The sequence below is a fragment of the Arvicanthis niloticus genome, chromosome 10, assembly GCF_011762505.2.
Source record: "Arvicanthis niloticus isolate mArvNil1 chromosome 10, mArvNil1.pat.X, whole genome shotgun sequence".
NCBI lineage: Eukaryota > Metazoa > Chordata > Mammalia > Rodentia > Muridae > Arvicanthis > Arvicanthis niloticus.
Genome location: NC_047667.1, coordinates 23,941,787 through 23,959,145, shown reverse-complemented (window position 1 = coordinate 23,959,145; position 17,359 = coordinate 23,941,787). Strand labels below are relative to the sequence as shown.

The window sequence follows — 17,359 nt, the reverse complement described above, 5'->3', positions numbered from 1 at the left end:
CATAAGTAGTAAATCACCATTGTTCTAGCTAAATAGTTAAGATTCCAGACAGTAGTTGTATGGTGGTATGTGTTTATAGTCCCTTATGAGTCTGTGGTAGGAAGATCACAAGTTTCTTGGTTTTGGGATGTGTGTGTGTGTGTGTGTGTGTGTGTGTGTGTGTGTGTGTGTGTGTATTTGTATGTTGGGGGATAGGTGTGGATATTTGCATATGTGTGCACAGGTTTTATGGAGACCCCACCTTAATGTTTGCAAAAGGATTTCTCACTGAACCTGAAGCTCATTAATTGGGCTACACAGGCTGGTTAACAAATTTTATGAATCCTCCTGAATTCTACCTCCCAATTGCAAGGATTTTAGGCATACAGTGCTGTGTCTGGCCTTTTTATATAGGTACTAAGAATCTAAACTCAGGTCTACTTTACCATCTAAGCCATCTCTAGCTCCTATATGGCAAATTTAAGGCCAGAATGGGCTACATAGCGAGATCTTGTCTCAAATGGGTGTGGGAGGGCTAATTAATAATAATATAGGTAAGAATTGTCTACTTTGATTGATGTTGAGGATGTGTTACAAAGATGAATTGTGTTGTTTAGAAATAACTCAGAAAAATTTCTTGGAGCAAGTGTGTGTGTGTGTGTGTGTGTGTGTGTGTGTGTGTGCGCGCGCGCATACATGGCTGTACATGAGACTATGCATGTATGTCAGCAACTTTCTTCTGTAAAGGATTTTGAAAGGCTTTTAGAAGCAGAAAGTTTCCTTTGGGAAATTGTGCTTAAACAGAGAATCTGAGTAATAGATTACAAAGCCCTGGAAAGGCCTGTAATCCCTGAAGGGTTAGTATAGGTTGTGTGGATCCTAGGAATTACAGGGCAGATTTTGTTGGCATAGAATGTCTTTTGTCAGAAAAAAAAAAATCTCTGTTTGTAGTAAACTTCTTGGCACTGGAAAAATCTTAGCGTAGGTTACATTAAGTAAGAAAAATTAAAAGTGATCTTGATACAATGCTTAGAGAATTTCTTTTAGGAATATTTCCCTTAGGGAATTTCATGAGAAGACTTTCTGGTCTGTGTAGAAAAGCATGGGCTGCTAAGGCTTGACACAAAAGTTATTTGTCAGGTAAGAATATTCCATTTATCTAATCTACTATTGTTTCCCATATGTCAGGTAGACACCAGCATTAATCTAAGCAAACAATACCTCTAGCTGGGAATCTAGATATCTTAGTTAAGGTTTCCATTGCTGGGAAGAGACACCATGCCCAAGGCAACTTTTATAAATATTTCATTGGGGCTGGCTTACAGGTTCTGATGTTCAGTCCATTATCATCATGTTGGGAAACATGACAGTGTGCAGGCAGACATAGTACTGGAGGAGTTGAGAATTGTAGATCTTCATTCAAAGGAAGCCAGGAACAGACTGCCTCCAGGCAGCTAGGAGGAGGGTCTTAAAGCCCACCCCAACAGTGATGCACTTTCTCCAACAAGACCACACTTCCTAATAGTGCCAACTCCCTGGGCCACCTATACTCAAACCTTGATACTAGGGTTGGCCCAAGCACGTGCCAGGAACTGCCATTCCCCAGCACTACCTGGAGTTCTGCAAAGGAAAGGCTGCTGCTGAGTCAGCCTAGGTGAGGCTGCCTTTTAGAAATAGTCTTAAGTTTGCATATTCCATACTTGGTATCTGTTTTCCTTCCTAGTTCACTTTTTGCCAATTCTAGTCAGAATTTCCCATATGGACCCAAAGAAGAAATACTTAGTAATGACCCAGAATAAATTGTTTCCATCTTATCTAAAGATGGTAGTATCTAATGACTCTTGGGCCCATTCTTTCTCTTTCCTATAACATATTGTCTCTCCATTAAGCAGTAAAGTTGACTCAGCTCTACAGCATCCAGTGTGCTGGTCAAAAGAGGGCCTTGCTGTTGAGGTGGCCCTGTCGCTAATCAGTGTGGATACTGCTGAGAAGCCAGGGCAGTTCTTCCTCCTTGGCTTTGGCTCGGTGAAACTGTATCTGCTATTGAGGCTGTACTAGAACCTCTTCCTCTAGTGGCAATACTTATTATTTTTAAAGTTGACTCCCCCCCCCAAGACTCTGATATCTGTCAACTGAAATATCATTTATAGCTAAAAAAAAATACATAAATGTAAAACGTACCATTTAGGGAATCTCGACCTGCATCTGCAGTATAGCTACCACTTGGCAGGATATATAACCTCCATCACCTCATAAAGTTCTCTGTTGTCCCTTTTCAGTCAATTCTTAGATCCAAAAGGCGACCATTTTTCTGATTTTTCACCATAATTTTATATGGACTCATTCAGCGATATTTAATTTTAAGAAACAAACTTCAGTAGTTATTATCTCTACCATATGTCTCCACTTGGGATTAGAGCAAAATGATTCCCAATATATATGATTTTTTCCTGTCTTTTTAAATATTTCAGAAGATTCCTTAGTGTCTGACACCTGCCAATAACAACCGTGTGGCTAAGAAGGCCGTCTGTGTAACCTGAGCTCTACTGAGCTCACTAAAATCCATCATCTTTTAAGTACTATGAAATTGTAACGGAGGGTTATTTATATGAGATTCATAGCTAAGGACAGTACAGATGTTTTCTTATGCACAGAGTAGATGATAAAGAAGACAGTCACATGTTATTGTTCTTGTGTCTGTAAAGAACACAATAAGAAGTCTACAGACCTTGCTTAATAAGCTTAGCAGAGTAAATGATTATGATCACAACCAACCACAATGGCTAATCCACCAGCTAGTGAAACTGACAAACACTGTAATCTGAAATCTTAGTTCCTCCTTGACAGACGTGTTTAAGCAGTTCTGTTTCAAGTCTGCATTATATAACAGGTAGTCCCTGGAAATCTTTAAATAGCTTGTCTTACTAAGTAAAAAAAACCCTGAATTTAAATGTTAATATGAATGAATGCCTTTATATTCCAAAGTGTGCTTGATATTTTCTATAGAGCAGGCCTCCTCTATCCATGGGGAGTGTTTTCCAAGACCCCAGGGGCTGCCTAAAATTGAAGGTAGAACTGTATTGTCTGTGTACTAGGCTTTCTCTTATGTACCTATGATTTCAACCTACAAGTCGGTCAAGGTAAACAATCATAAAATGGAACATTTGTAACTGTATACTGAATAAAATGACCATCCTTACTCTCATACTGCAGGACATTAGTTAGTAAAATAAGGGTGACTGGAATACAGGCACTGGAATCTTGATGTTTTAGAGGTTGAGCTGATTGCTAAGAAGGCTCTTAAATGACTAAGGGGGAATATGGCAGGTTCTGGACAAAGAAATAATTCATATTCCAGGCAGGACAGAGCAGGATTGTGTGAGATTTTTAATCACACTTCTCAAAACAACACACTATTCTTATAATGTATAAGTTGGTTAGTCTGGAATTTCCACTTAATATTTCCAGACAGTCTGACTATCAGTAGCTAAACCCAGGGAAAACTAAACTGCAGCAAATGTCTGGGTGGCTGTTGTTGGGGCAGTCCCGAGTATGGGAGGCTATTGTAGTGAAGACACTCTAGAGTATCTCCTCTGCATGGAGCAGCCACGGGCACAGTGCTTGGATCCTTTCCCTCTGTTTCTGCCTTCATCTTTGGCCTGTCTTTGCTTGACATGGAGTTTGCTTGTTTTTCCCCATCTGCTCTTGTGGGGCAGTCTGTTTCCCAGCCCAATCCTGTTGTATAATTGACTTTATCACTAGAGGGCACAAGTAGTCAGCAGAAAAAGATGTTAGTGAACAAGCAGAGTGATGCCCTAAAAAGAAGCAGAACCAAAGACAAATTGCTTTTGTTTTAAAGGAATTGTTGAAGAAGCTTGTTCAGTATAGTAAAGGCATTTGCCTTGTAACTTTTTGTATCATGAGTTACAAGATATTTCAGAGGTAACTTGGTGAATCTAATCTCATAGTTAAGAAAACTAAGGCCTAAAGATGCTAGTTACTTGGAGACATGAAATCTCTAGGTGGTCCTGTAGCTTGCATCAGGGAACCTTTTATGAGACGGTAGTGACATAGACCTGAAAATATGGCTTACATTCTTTGCCGTACCCTGTTTATCCATTTGGATTTTCTACCTAACAGGTTCCATGTTTGAATTGACTTGCTAGTAGCTTTTGACCTCCTTGAGTGAAGGATCTTACAGAACTTCGAGGCTATTCAGTGGGTAAGAGTCCCTTCACATGGGTCAGTGTCTACTTCTGTCAGGAAGTAAGAATTAACATTCTTTTGTTAGGAAAGTCCATCCCCACCTGTAATCCCCAAAGTTTTTTTTAGGAGAATCAGATGATACGCAATATGAATAAATTGGCTGAAACTTTGCCCTCTTTGGGCAGTAGAGCTATCTTAATTCCAAACTAGTAGATTGAACCAATAGCCATCCTTTAAAATGCCTTGTTAATTTGTGGATTTGAGGTATCGACCTGCCCTGGATAACTGCTAGCCTGCTAGTAGAGAGATCTGTTGATAGGTGCTCTAAAAGAGATAAACAATTTAATATAAGCGCTTTCCAATGAAGTAAATAAGAGTACAACTTAACTTTGCTGGCAAGGCTTAGTTCTTAACGTTAACAAGAAGTCAAAGCCCCAGAAATGTCTCTAATGCTGACCAATAAATGCCCTTGGTACTCTGTGCTGCTTCCCTTCCTTGATTTGCAGATGTGGGATCTTCCTGTTCTTTCTCTAATGCTTTTATGCACCATTTGTAGTCGAGCATTTTTCTAGATTCTGAGGATACAACAATGAGAAAAAGCCCTGTTCTTGTAGAATTTACTTTCCAATAAGAGAGACCTGCAATGAACACATACTTAAATAGGTGCTAAGTGCTATGGAAAAAACAGAGGAAGGAGGAAAAGTGTGTGGACAGGAGCTTCACAGTATAAGTAGGGCAGCCCGGCTAGACTGTGCTGACACACATGATTTGAGCATAAGGGATGCAATGTGGGGAGCTACATTGAACATAGGAGGGTAGGGTGAGAGCAGAAAGAACAGCAGTCACAAAGACCCTGAGGCAGGTGTGCCCTGCATGTTTGAGGACAGGTGGAAAACCCAAGTGTGGCCACAGCAGAATGAACAAAAGGGCAGACAGAATAGACAATGCAACACTTCACTGTAACAGCTTCAGGCTTGATTTGCTGATGTGGTGGCTACCTGTTGTAGATTCTTTTCACACCCAGGTGATGTGTGTTTGTATGTTTTATGGATTCTGGTGCCATATTGAAGAATATATTCTGAGGGGAATACATCAGTTTGAAGGCTGTTTCCATAATACAGGAAAAGTGAAGGAAGGTGCTTTAGGACCAAGCTGAGAGCAGAAAGATTCTGAGGAGTTACATTCAGGATGCATTTTGAAATTGGAACCACCTAGATTTACTGTCAGTTTGCATAGAGTATGAAGAAAGAGACTTGGAGGTGGACACAAGCTAAGTCATTTCTAAGGATAGAGCCTTGTAGCTTCGATGGAGAATGCTATAGCAAGAACAAGTCTGGCAGAAGAAGAGCAGGCCTCTGCTGTGGGGTTTAGACCTCTTGAGCTTCCTGGGTTCAACTGACATAATTTTACATGGAAATGTTAAGAGAGCACGTGAATATACATCTGGAGTTCAAAGTTAGAGTTCCAGGAGGGACTTCTAAATTTGGATGTCAGTAAACATACAGATCATCTTTAAAACCATGGGATTGGATACAGTTACCAAGAAAATAACTCCAGAAAAGGACCAAAGACAAAACCCTGGGGCATGCCAAAATGCAAAGCAAAAGACTGACAACTATTATGGGAGAACAGCCTTGCCTCTTGACTTTAAGAATATAAGTGCATTTCGCTCTTTTCCAGATTAAAAACAATATAATAAGTTGTTTTGGATTTGTTCTTTGCCATGTTTTTTACTTGTGTAGTGGTATTAATCATAAAATCTGCTTGTCCTTTTTTTTTATCAAAGTAATATGAGAAAGCTGAATATCCCAGAGACTCCTCGGACACTCCTTAAAATAAAGACCACTGGCTCTCTGCACACCTTGTCCAGAGCATTGAGTCTGTTCTTGAGGAACCACAGGGGGTTGCAGATTAAGCCATGAACATTCTTGAGTTGACTCACCTCTTAGTTCCTTTGCTCTGTCTTATTTTCTTGGCTTTATTATATTTTTATTAACTAGCTCTTCCATTTCAGTTATGAAGCTTTTTTTTTTTTGAGAAACATTTATTTCTAGATGCTACTGAATTCTAAAGCTTGATTTAGTTTGTGGTTGCTCAGATGACCATCATAGCTGAGTTTAGAACTGAAGAGCTTTGAAGCCATCGAGTTAACCATCTATTTCATTTTGAAGATAACAGGGCTGTGTGTGCAGTGGTGCAGTGGGCAAAACCACTTGCTACACGAGAGCCTGATGATCCAAGGTCAGTCCCCAGAATCCACGGTGAAAGAAGAGAACTACTCTCAAAAGATGTCCTCTGACCCCCATACCTGCACTGTGGCACATAAAGGCCCACGATTTTCTCTGGCACACACAGAGACACTGACTGCATGGTTAAAAAGAAATCAAAGTCACACAGAGGCCTGGAGATGAACTGACCCAAAGATGGTGGCATTCCATTCCCAGCTCACACTGTCACACAGCCTTCTGTTGTATGTGTGTATCTGTTGTTTACCATGCATCTCAGACTGCTATGACACACAGGGGAGCAGAGAAGCTGAGTCCAGACCCAGGAACTAAGTTCCCTGTGTTTAAATCCCAGCTTAACTGCCCAACTATTTTGGATAGGATACTTCTTGTTGCTTCAGTGTCCTTGTTTATAAACTAAAGATAATTATAGTACACACTACTTGGCTTATGTAATAAAAATGAAGCTACTACATGTAAGTTACTAATGGTGATTTCTAAATTCCTAAGTCAGTCTAGAACATGACTTCTGGGACTTTCGTCAACCTTTAAAATCATGTATTTTAGTTATCTACTAATTTTCCCTTAGAGAAAAAAAAATTGTGAGACATAAAGCCCAGTTAGATTCCGCTATAACTCTAACAGGTATACCTTTTGTTGTTGTTAAGTCAGGGACTCATTCTAGAGCCCAGGCTGGCTCTTACTACCCTCCATCCTGAATACTGGATTACAGACATGCCACCATACCTGGCTTTTTGAGATATTTTGAGGAAGGTTTTAGGAATTGCTGAGTTAGAGGAAAAAATGTATAGAAAAGAACAGGATTGAATTCTAAGTTTCACTTAGAATCCCAAGAGCTTCTAAGCAAATCATATCCTAAAATTTCTCTGTGAGTCAAGCCAACTTGCAGTGTTGAACTCAAATTACTGTCCTGTCTTCTTTTGTGCAGATTTTCCAGCAATTCTGTTTAGACAGGTCTTTACTAGTTTCCGAATTGGTGCTATTTCTCTAACCTTTCACAACTGCTCCTGGCTATTTGCTGGATCTTTTCTCTCAAACAATACTTTTTAATCTTGTTACTTAATCTCATGAAGAACTTCTGTCTGTTCACTCTCTACCATTGGGCAGTGTCTTGGCCTTTCTCCTTTTAGGTAAAATCCTAGGTCTAGTTTGCTTTTTCTTCTCTATTGGGGCCTGATTGCCTAATATGGTAAGGTATTTCCCAGGCAAGACTATACTGTAGCGCTGGAGCAACAGCTTGCCCGAGTTGAAAGACACGGTAGGTACGCTATCAGATAGGCCAAGTTATTTATGTAGTAAAGTAATATTTTTATAGGACACCATATAACAACCACAGTCTTGTCTTTTCTTGGTATGCTTTTCTCTTGCTTTTAACAGAGTTAAAAGGATAATAAAATACAGATTTTCTCCACTCAACTTCTTTATCTTTTGACAGATAAGGGAAAGAATAAATACATAAAAGCACCCAGAATGAAAGTTTTGAGATGTCTGAGAAATTTGATAACATGATAATGCTCATAAGATTTTTTAAAAATAGGGATAGATTTAATAAGCAATAAGTATTAAAAAACATTCCTCTAGAGCTACCCTGGGGGATTGGCAGCATTCTGTCTGTAAGATAGAGAGCTGTCCTGCATTTGTGCAGTTTGCAGCCACGGCAGTTGAGAGCAGAGGACAGAGATGGTAAGTGGCAGTCAACCATCTCTGTCTGGGAAATTGCTTGCCATCCGTTGTGCCCTGAAGAATCTTCTCTTGTGGCCACTGCCACCCTGCCCTGGATGGATCTTTCCTCTCACTGTACATTGTGCGTGTTTTGCAACTGTAGTTTCTTAAAATACTGCAGACACTATGCTTTTCTATATATGGATTGTGCCTTGCCCTAGCCCAGGCTGCATAAACCATCTCAAGGACAAAGTTCCTTTTGGCATCTTCCTTTTATGAGCTCCATTAATTTTAGGCCATGCCGTTGCCAAGGGACTCTCAGTAATCAAAGCTCACATGTGCTCCTTGGAAACCCTGTAGGTTTGGACCAGTTGTCATGTTACATCAGTGAACTATCCTCTAATCAGAAACCTTTTTAAAGATTGAATAATTAGCAAAAGTTAATCGACCTCCTAACCTTGCCTTTTTTCAGTCTGTCTTCTTGCTGCCTCCAGTTGCCTACAAGGCATTAGTTCATGTTAGAGCCTGTAACCTTACGTGGTTTTGTTGGGGGAACACTCATGAGCTTGAAATTCAGAGTAGAGATTTTTTGTTTTGGGTTTTTTTTTTTAATGGTTATAAAAAGGTAATACATTTTATTGGAAAAATTTATGAAGTATGGAAAAGCATAAAGCTGGTTCTCAAAAGCAGCAGGAGCACTTCTTGAGGCAGTTGTAAAGTACAGTGTTTTCAGAGGACATGGTGTTTGGGGACCGTGTGTGCAATTATGGGGAGGTGACAGAGGTACTGTCCTATGATGGTCCATCTGAGACAGAGTTCCCTAGGAAGTCTTAGAAGAGTCTGAAATTAAAGTCACTTTATGGATAAATTCAGTTGGTAGGGGGCAAATCTAAAAATTCAAGCACCATACAAATTAGAGAGAAACTATCCCTAGATGGGCTCACCCGTGATGGCAGTGCCACCAGGAGGCATTTACAAAAAGCTCTGCATTTACGTGTGACCTCTTCCTTCATAAGAATTATGATGTAGCCAAACCTCTGGCTACCTCATTATGTCTTATAGTATTATTGATCCAAGAATGTGTGTGTGTGTGTGTGTGTGTGTGTGTGTGTGTGTGTGTGTGTAGTTTTAAAACTTATGTGGTAAAGATATAACTCAGACATAGAGGGCATGGAGCTGGTTAAATTTCTACTATCAAAATAAGGTGTGTGCATGCTGGTGTATATTTCATTATATATTACTTATTTGCTTATTTTAATATTTTGGTTAAATTTTATAGCTTCATTTCAGAATGGTAAAAGTAAAACATTTGTCATAAAAAGTGAATTTCTTCTGCCACAAAGAATAAGAAAATAAATGGTATGTGGCCATACCATTTAGATAACATTATTAACATGCTGATGAACTGGGCTGGAGCTCTGGGTAATGGCACCTGCTGCCATTTACATTTCAGATTTTATTCCCTTACCCCATTCCCCCTACCACCCAGGAACCTGCTATCCCATACCCCCTCCTCCTGCTTCTATGAGGATGTGCCCCCACCTACCCCCCCTCACTCCCACCTCCCCACCCTTGAATTCCCCCCCCCACTCAGTGTTCAGCCTTCATGGGACCAAGGATCTCCTCTCCCACCTATGCCAGACAAGGCCATCCTCCCCTATATGTACAGATGGAGTCATGGGTCCCTCCCTGTGTACTCCCAGGCTGGTAGTTTAGACCCTGGGGAGCTCTGGTTGGTTGGTATTGTTGCTCTCCTCATGGGGCCACAAACCCTTTCAGCTCCTTCAGTCTTCTCTCTAACTTCTCCATTGGGAACCCCGTGATCAGATCAGTGGTTAACTATGAGCATCTGCTTCTGAATACGTCAGACTCTGGCAGACCTCTAAGGAGACAGCTACATCAGGCTCTTGTCAGCATGCACTTCCTGACATCCACATCAGCGTCTACCTTTGGTGACTGCACATGGGATGAATACCCAGGTGGAATGGTCTCCAGATGGCCCCTCCTTCAGTTTCTGTCCCACACTTTGTCTCCACATTTGCTCCCTTGAGTATTTTGTTACTCCATCTAAGTAGGACTGAGGCATCCACACTTGGTCTTCCTTCTTCATGAGCTTCATGTGGTCTGTGAGTTGAATCTTGGCTATTTCAAGCTTTTGGGTTAATATCTACTTATCAGTGAATAAATACATGTGTGTTCTTTTGTGATTGGGTTACCTCACTCAGGATGATATTTTCTAGTTCCATCTATTTACCTAAGAATTTTTCAAATTTATTATTTTTAATAGCTGAGTAATACTCCATTGTGTAAATGTACCAACAGATTGGGAAAAGATCATTACCAATCCTACATCTGACGGAGGGCTAATATTCAATATATACAAAGAACTCAAGAAATTAGACTCCAGACAACCAAATAACCCTATTAAAAAATGGGGTACAGAGCTAAACAAAGAATTCTCAACTCAGGAAACTCGAATGGCTGAGAAGCACCTTAAGAAATGCTCAACATCCTTAGTCATCAGGGAAATGCAAATCAAAACAACCCTGAGATACCACCTCACACCAGTCAGAATGGCTAAGATCAAAAACTCAGGTGATAGTAGATACTGGTGAGGATGTGGAGAAAGAGGAACACTCCTCCATTGTTGGTGGGATTGTAAGCTGGTACAACCACTCTGGAACTCAGTCTGGCGGTTTCTCAGAAAAGGACATAGCATTACCTGAGGACACAGCTACACCACTCCTGGGCATCTACCCAGAAGATGCTCCAACATATAACAAGGACATATGCTCCACTATGTTCATAGCAGCCCCTTATTTATAATAGCCAGAAGCTGGAAAGAACCCAGATATCCTTCAACAGAGGAATGGATACAAAAAAATGTGGTACATCCCAAAGTGTTTCTATTTTTCAGTACATATTCAAAACCAATTTAATGATGTTCTTGAGAGAAGGATCATTTTCTACTTGAACATTCCTGAAACCCCATCATTACCATGATGACAGTTTCACAAGGTTGTCTTCAAAGCACTTGGGTTCAAGTCTTTTATCAAAGTAGTCAGTTGTCTGATGGCTTTGATCATAAGAGCCTCCAGGAATAATTGTTCCCGTTTGAGTTGGAGTCTGAGGATTGCCTTGGTTACAGAAGTATTCATTTCTTCTGTTGATAGCATGCTGGAGAGCCTTAACCATGGCTTTGGCTTAACTAATGTTATGTTCTAGCCCCGTGATTGAGGCAGAAAGCTCGGTGTGGGATTTGAAGACCCTTTTCAGCAAATGAAGTGTTTAGAATTTGCCCCAGCAGGAATGTTAAGCTTGTGGCACTAACAGATGTTACTTGTAAACGTGCTATTTTATTTTAGGTAGGACCTAAAAGATTGGATGGTTACAATGTAAAAATGAATGATTAAAAGTGACCCAGTTGTGACTTTTCTCCTACCATCTTGTTGTCAGTTAAGCATATTGAAGAGTTAGATAACAGCCGTCAAGTGGCAGGAGTCTCTGAGGCAAACTGGAGTTTCCTGTCTAAACATGATCCTTTAAACTTCATAAATGTTACACATAAGTGTCCTAGCAGAGTGGGCTTTTAAAATGTGTGGTGTGTTTTTTTTGTTGTTTTAGAAGTTTTTAAATGTTTTGTTATAAACGTGAACTCTTCCATCTTACACGGTGTACGTGGGGTTGGCTATAGAGCAGGAAGGAGGTGCACTTTATAGTTACTCCAGCTTCTCCAAACACTGCAGCCCACAACCCAGAACCATAGTCCGGTTACTTGGAGGCTGAAGTCAGAAAGTAGTTGTATATCAGCAGCCAAAATACTTATGGTGTGGGCTCACAATTCTTACTTACTATGCTTCTGAAGAGTTTTTAAGGTAATACAAACATTTTTTTTCTTTTCTTATTTTTGTTACATTTTCTTTTTTTTCATAGTATTTTTTATTAGATATTTTATTTACACTTCAGATGCCATCCCTTTTCCCCATTCCCCCCCCCCTTAGAAAACTCCTATCCTATGCCCCCTTTTCCTTTTTGCATTTATACATTTTTTTAAAATAATGTTAATCATAAGCGTTATAAGTTTGGAATTGTTCAATCAGAGGTGTAACCCACTGACCAACCTAGATATAACAACTATCTTTGACTGGTGGAGATACATGAATATCTGCCTCCCTGTCTCCCCCCTCTTTCTCTCTTTCATCACCTAGCTTCTCCTATCCTTCTTCTCCTCCTCTTCTTACTCCTTTTCTTCCTCTCAGTACTCCTCCTACCTTAGCTCCTCCTACACATCACCCTTCCTGTTAAAATGAAACTTTTCTCTCAAAATACAATTAGAGCATAATTATGCCAATTTGTACCAGTGAGGTACAAGATAGTCCTAATACCCAGTCCATCATTTTGTTGACTAACCAGCACCTCTGTCATCTATCCTAACTAAAACATTTAGTTCTGAACCTAGCTTTAGGATGAATGTCAGCTGACGACCATCCACTCAAATCTTTTCTCTCAAGGTAAATAGCTATAAGTTTTCAACCCTGTCAGAAATCCAGAATGACTGAGTTAACTATAATTGTGGGAAGCACAAAGCATAGCTTCTAAAACTTAGCCAATTTATAGAGACCTCTGAACACCTGAAAAGCCCCTATACTACCGAACGTTGGAGCATCAAATCTTCAGCCTTCTGGCCCAGAATCATCTGACAGACCTTGGTGATGCAGGATTATTAAGGACTGATTACTCTGTCTAGGCAGATATAATCAGTCGACTATTCTGCATGTGTGTCCTTTTCTGGACAGTAATTTGTCTGTAGATGGAGAGAGGCAATTCTTGCCTAGTGGCTGTTACCACACAACTGGAGTAACTCCAAGGATGCTCAATTTCTTCTTAGAATCCACGACAGGAAGCTGTCAGGAGCAGACAGGTCTCTAATCAATATGAAAATTAATATATAAATATTTGTAGCATCAGTTCTATGGACTTCTGATGTTTTGAAAACCAACTATCCATGTAAGGTAACCTGGACTGTTTTCTGTTAACTCCTCTCAGCTATTTCTAAGTAAAATATGGAAAACACCCTAACAATAAACTCAAAAATATGAATTTGCTATAGTCTCTTAACTCATAGGTTAACTGTCCCAAATCAGTTAAAAAAGTTAAAAAAGGGCTGGGTCTAGGCATTGTATTCCTAAATGTGTTATACAGGCACAATGCCCATGAGCGTATCAATATTCATCTCATTTTTATATTAATAAGAGGCTCGTACCAATGAAAACCTTAAATTTGAGATCAAAGTAAATTTTGTACCATTTAAGAAATTATAATTTCATCTTGATAATAATTATACAGATTTCTACCAATAGGTTATGGCTATGCAGTAAGTCCTAGCTAATCCCCCCTGTTCCAACAAAACCACTACTTGTCCCTAGAAAGACAGACCATTATTAACCACATTAGTCCCCAAGCTCAGGGAATAGGGGCGCTGACTCTTCTTTAACTTCTTCAAGCTGATTAAGGGCGTTGAGATTTTAGAAGAGGGGTGGGGGGGAGAGTAAGTTGATAAGCCTCTGATGCTGTGTCTTCACTGAATCCAGATGGAATTCCAGGACATCAGAGGTTTGGGCAGGTCTGCTCAGTATGCTTGATGAGTATCTACTCATCAGAATACACCAAGGCTGTGTATTCTGCAATATACAATTCTCAGAACAAGTTTTAGTATCAAGAAAAAAAAAATTTCCCACCCCCAGGGGGCTGACATTTTTTTTTAAAGCTGTTGGTTCTGAAGACTTTTTTTTTCCCGATTGTTAAAATTGGTTGTAGTATTTACGTTTCAGATTTTATCCCCTTAGCCTACTTCCTCCCACCACCCAGAAACCTATCCCATCCCCCTCCTCATGCTTCTATGAGGCAGTGACTACACCTACCCCCCTCATTATCCCCTCCCCACCCTCACATCCCCCCCCCACTGTGTGTTCATTCATTCATTTTTCATTCATTTTTTTTTACGGGACCAAGAAACTCCTCTCCCACCTATGTCCGACAGGGCCATCCTCCCCTACATATACCTCTGGAGTCTTGGGTCCCTCCCTATGTGTTCCCAGGCTGGTGGTTTAGACCCTGGGGGGCTCTGGTTGTTTGGTATTGTTGCTTTCCACCTGGGGTCAATAACCCTTTCTGCTCCTTCAGTCCTCTCACTAAGTTCTCCATTGGGAAACCCCTGATCATATCAGTGGTTAATTGTGAACATTGTCCTCTGAGTGTTTTAGTCTTTGGCTGACCTCTAAGGAGACAGCTATATCATGTTCCTCACATTATGCACTTCCAGCCATCCACAACAGTGTTTAGATTAGGTGGCTGTACATGGGGTGAATACCCAGGTGGAAAGGTCTCCTGATGGCCTCTCCTTCAGTTTCTGTTCCATGTTTTGTTTCCCTATTTGCTCCCTTGAGCATTTTTATTTCTCGTTCTAAGTAGAACTGAGGCATCCCCTCTTGGTCTTCCTTCTTCATGAGCTTCATGTGGTCTGTGGGTTGAGTCTTCGCTAATCCAAGCTTTTGGGCTAACATCTGTGGAGATATGTTTGTGTAACTATCTTCTTTTGGGGTTTTTGGAAGATTACTTTCTTGCTTTTTCTAGGTTGTAGTTTCCCTCCTTGTGTTGGAGTTTTCCACCAATTATTCTTTGAAGTGCTGGATTTGTGTTGAGATACTGTGTAAATTTGGATTTGTCATGGAATATTTTGGTTTCTCCATCAATAATGATTGACAGTTTTGCTGGGTATAGTAGTCTGGGCTGGCATTTGTGTTCTCTTAGGGTCTGTATGATATCGGTCCAGGATCTTCTGGCTTTTATGGTCTCTGGTGAGAAGTCTGGTGTAATTCTTATAGGTCTGCCTTTATATGTTACTTTGCCTTTTTCCCTTACTGCTTTTAGTATTTTTTCTTTGTTTTGTACATTTGATGTTTTGACTATTATATGGCGGGAAGTATTTCTTTTCTGGTCTAAACTATTTGGAGTTCTGTAAGCTTCTTGTATATTTATGGACATCTCTTTCTTTAGGTTAGGGAAGTTTTCCTCTATAATTTTGTTGAGGATATTTACTGGTCCTTTTAGTTGGGAGTCTTCCCCCTCATCTATACCTATTATCCTTAGGTTTGGCCTTCTCATTGTGTCTTGGATTTCTTGTATATTTTGGGTTAGTAGCTTTTTGTATTTTGCATTTTCTTTGACAGTTGTGTCAATGTTTTCCATGGTATCTTCTGCACATGAGATTCTCTCTTCCATCTCTTGTATTCTGTTGGTGATACTTGTGTCTATGACTCCTGATCTTTTTTTTTAGGTTTTCTATCTCTAGGGTATTGTCCCTTTGTGATTTCTTTATTGTTTCTACTTCCATTTTTAGATCCTGCGTGGTTCTGTTTAATTCCTTTTCCCGTTTAGTTGCATTTTCTTGCAATTCCTTAAGGGATTTTTGTGTTTCCTCTTTAAGGGTTTCTATCTGTCTACCAGTGCTCTCCTTAAGTTCTTTGAGAGTGTTATTTATGTCTTTCTTAAAGCCCTCTATCATCATCATGAGAAGTGATTTTAATTCTGATTCCTGCTTTTCTGGTGTGATGGGGTGTTCAGGGCTTGCTCTGATGGGGGAGCTGGGTTCTGATGATGCCATGTAACTTTGGTTTCTGTTGCTTACATTCTTGCTCTTGCCTTTTGCCATCTGGTTAACTCTAGTGCTGCCTGTACTTGCTATCTCTGACTGAAGCCTGTCTTTCTAGTTATCTAGCTTGTGTCTGATCTCCTAGGGGTCCAGATGTCTCTGTGATCTTTTCCAGCTGCACTGATTACAGTGGTACCTCTAGGATGCCTCAGGATATGGTGCCTCCAAGGTAGTAGTCCAGCTAGGTGTCTGCTGTTCTGGGTGCAGTGTCTCCTCTAGAATATCTCAGGATATGTTGTCCGAAGCTCTGAGTTCATTTGTTCCTCTGTGGATCTGGATTGAGTGGACCTTCCAGTATGTCTCAGGTGGAATCCGGGGTCCACACAATAGCAGACCTGGCAGAGGTCTGATCTAGGCCTCAGATCTGAGAACTAGTTTCTAAGACACTGTCCAAGTTAGAGCGCCTGGGATCCCTGCTTCCTCTGGGTTCTTGGAGGTTGGGGACAGAGCTGCCACCCAAGATCTGCTCAGTGCTCTGGCCCAGACCGGAAGGAACCAGTGTTCCGGGCTGGGAGTGACTTCCTGGGTCCTTTTGGTTCCCAGTTACTCCCTGTTTAGGGCGGGCCCTGCTGTCTGCTTACCTAGGATATTGCCTGAGTTCGAGTGCCTGGGATCCCTGCTTCCTCTGGGTTCTTGGATGTTGGGGGCAGAGCTGCCACCCAAGATCTGCTCAGTGCTCTGGCCCAGACCGGAAGGAACCAGTGTTCCGGGCTGGGAGTGACTTCCTGGGTCCTTTTGGTTCCCAGTTACTCCCTGTTTAGGGCAGGCCCTGCTGTCTGCTTACCTAGGATACTGCCTGAGTTCGAGTGCCTGGGATCCCTGCTTCCTCTGGGTTCTTGGATGTTGGGGGCAGAGCTGCCACCCAAGATCTGCTCAGTGCTCTGGCCCAGACCGGAAGGGTAATACAAACATTTTAAGAGAAAAGTAACATGTTTGATGTTATATCACCAAACAAAACTTTATCTTCTAAGGTAGCATTTTACCTAGAATTCCAGGACTTGGAGAGAGAAATGGCAAGTTGGTGAGACTTGGGTGTGTGCTGTGACTGACAAGTCAGTCTCCTTGGCTCGTGTGTCAGCTGTGGCTGGTTGCTGGCCGCCATTCTGATGAGTCAGTGCTGCCTTTCTGAAGTCCATCGATTGGCACACTTCTTATAAAGGGTCTAGTGCTTTCTATGTTGGGTGACTCTTAGCATGTGGTGACTGCTCACCTCCTCTGTCACCGTGGGAAAGCAGTTCAGGGAACACGTAAGTCAGTGTAAGTGGCTGTGTCCCAACCAAACTGTGTGTAAAAGCAAGCTGGGATCCTGGATTTGCTACAGTTTGATGGCCTCTGCCACTAAGCTACTGGTTCAAATAGTATTTGTTGATGTCAGTATTACTCCTTGTCTGATTTTTCTGTCATCAGAGACCTGTCTGAAGTATTCTATTGATTCTTTACTTTGAGCAGTTTGCAGAGAAAGGGCGGTCACATGTTTGCTAGGATATATGCCGTTTGCCTTTATTTGGAAAAACATCAAAGAGCGGCTTCTGGATAAGAAAATAAAGACAAAAGG

General features: G+C 41.0%; 1 protein-coding gene across 8 annotated transcripts in view; it reads left to right on the top strand.

The window, feature by feature from the left end:
- Positions 1-17,359, top strand: part of Ppp1r12b (protein phosphatase 1 regulatory subunit 12B) — a 203,273-nt gene that overhangs the window by 118,085 nt on the left and 67,829 nt on the right. The gene's annotated exons all lie outside the window — the stretch shown is intronic.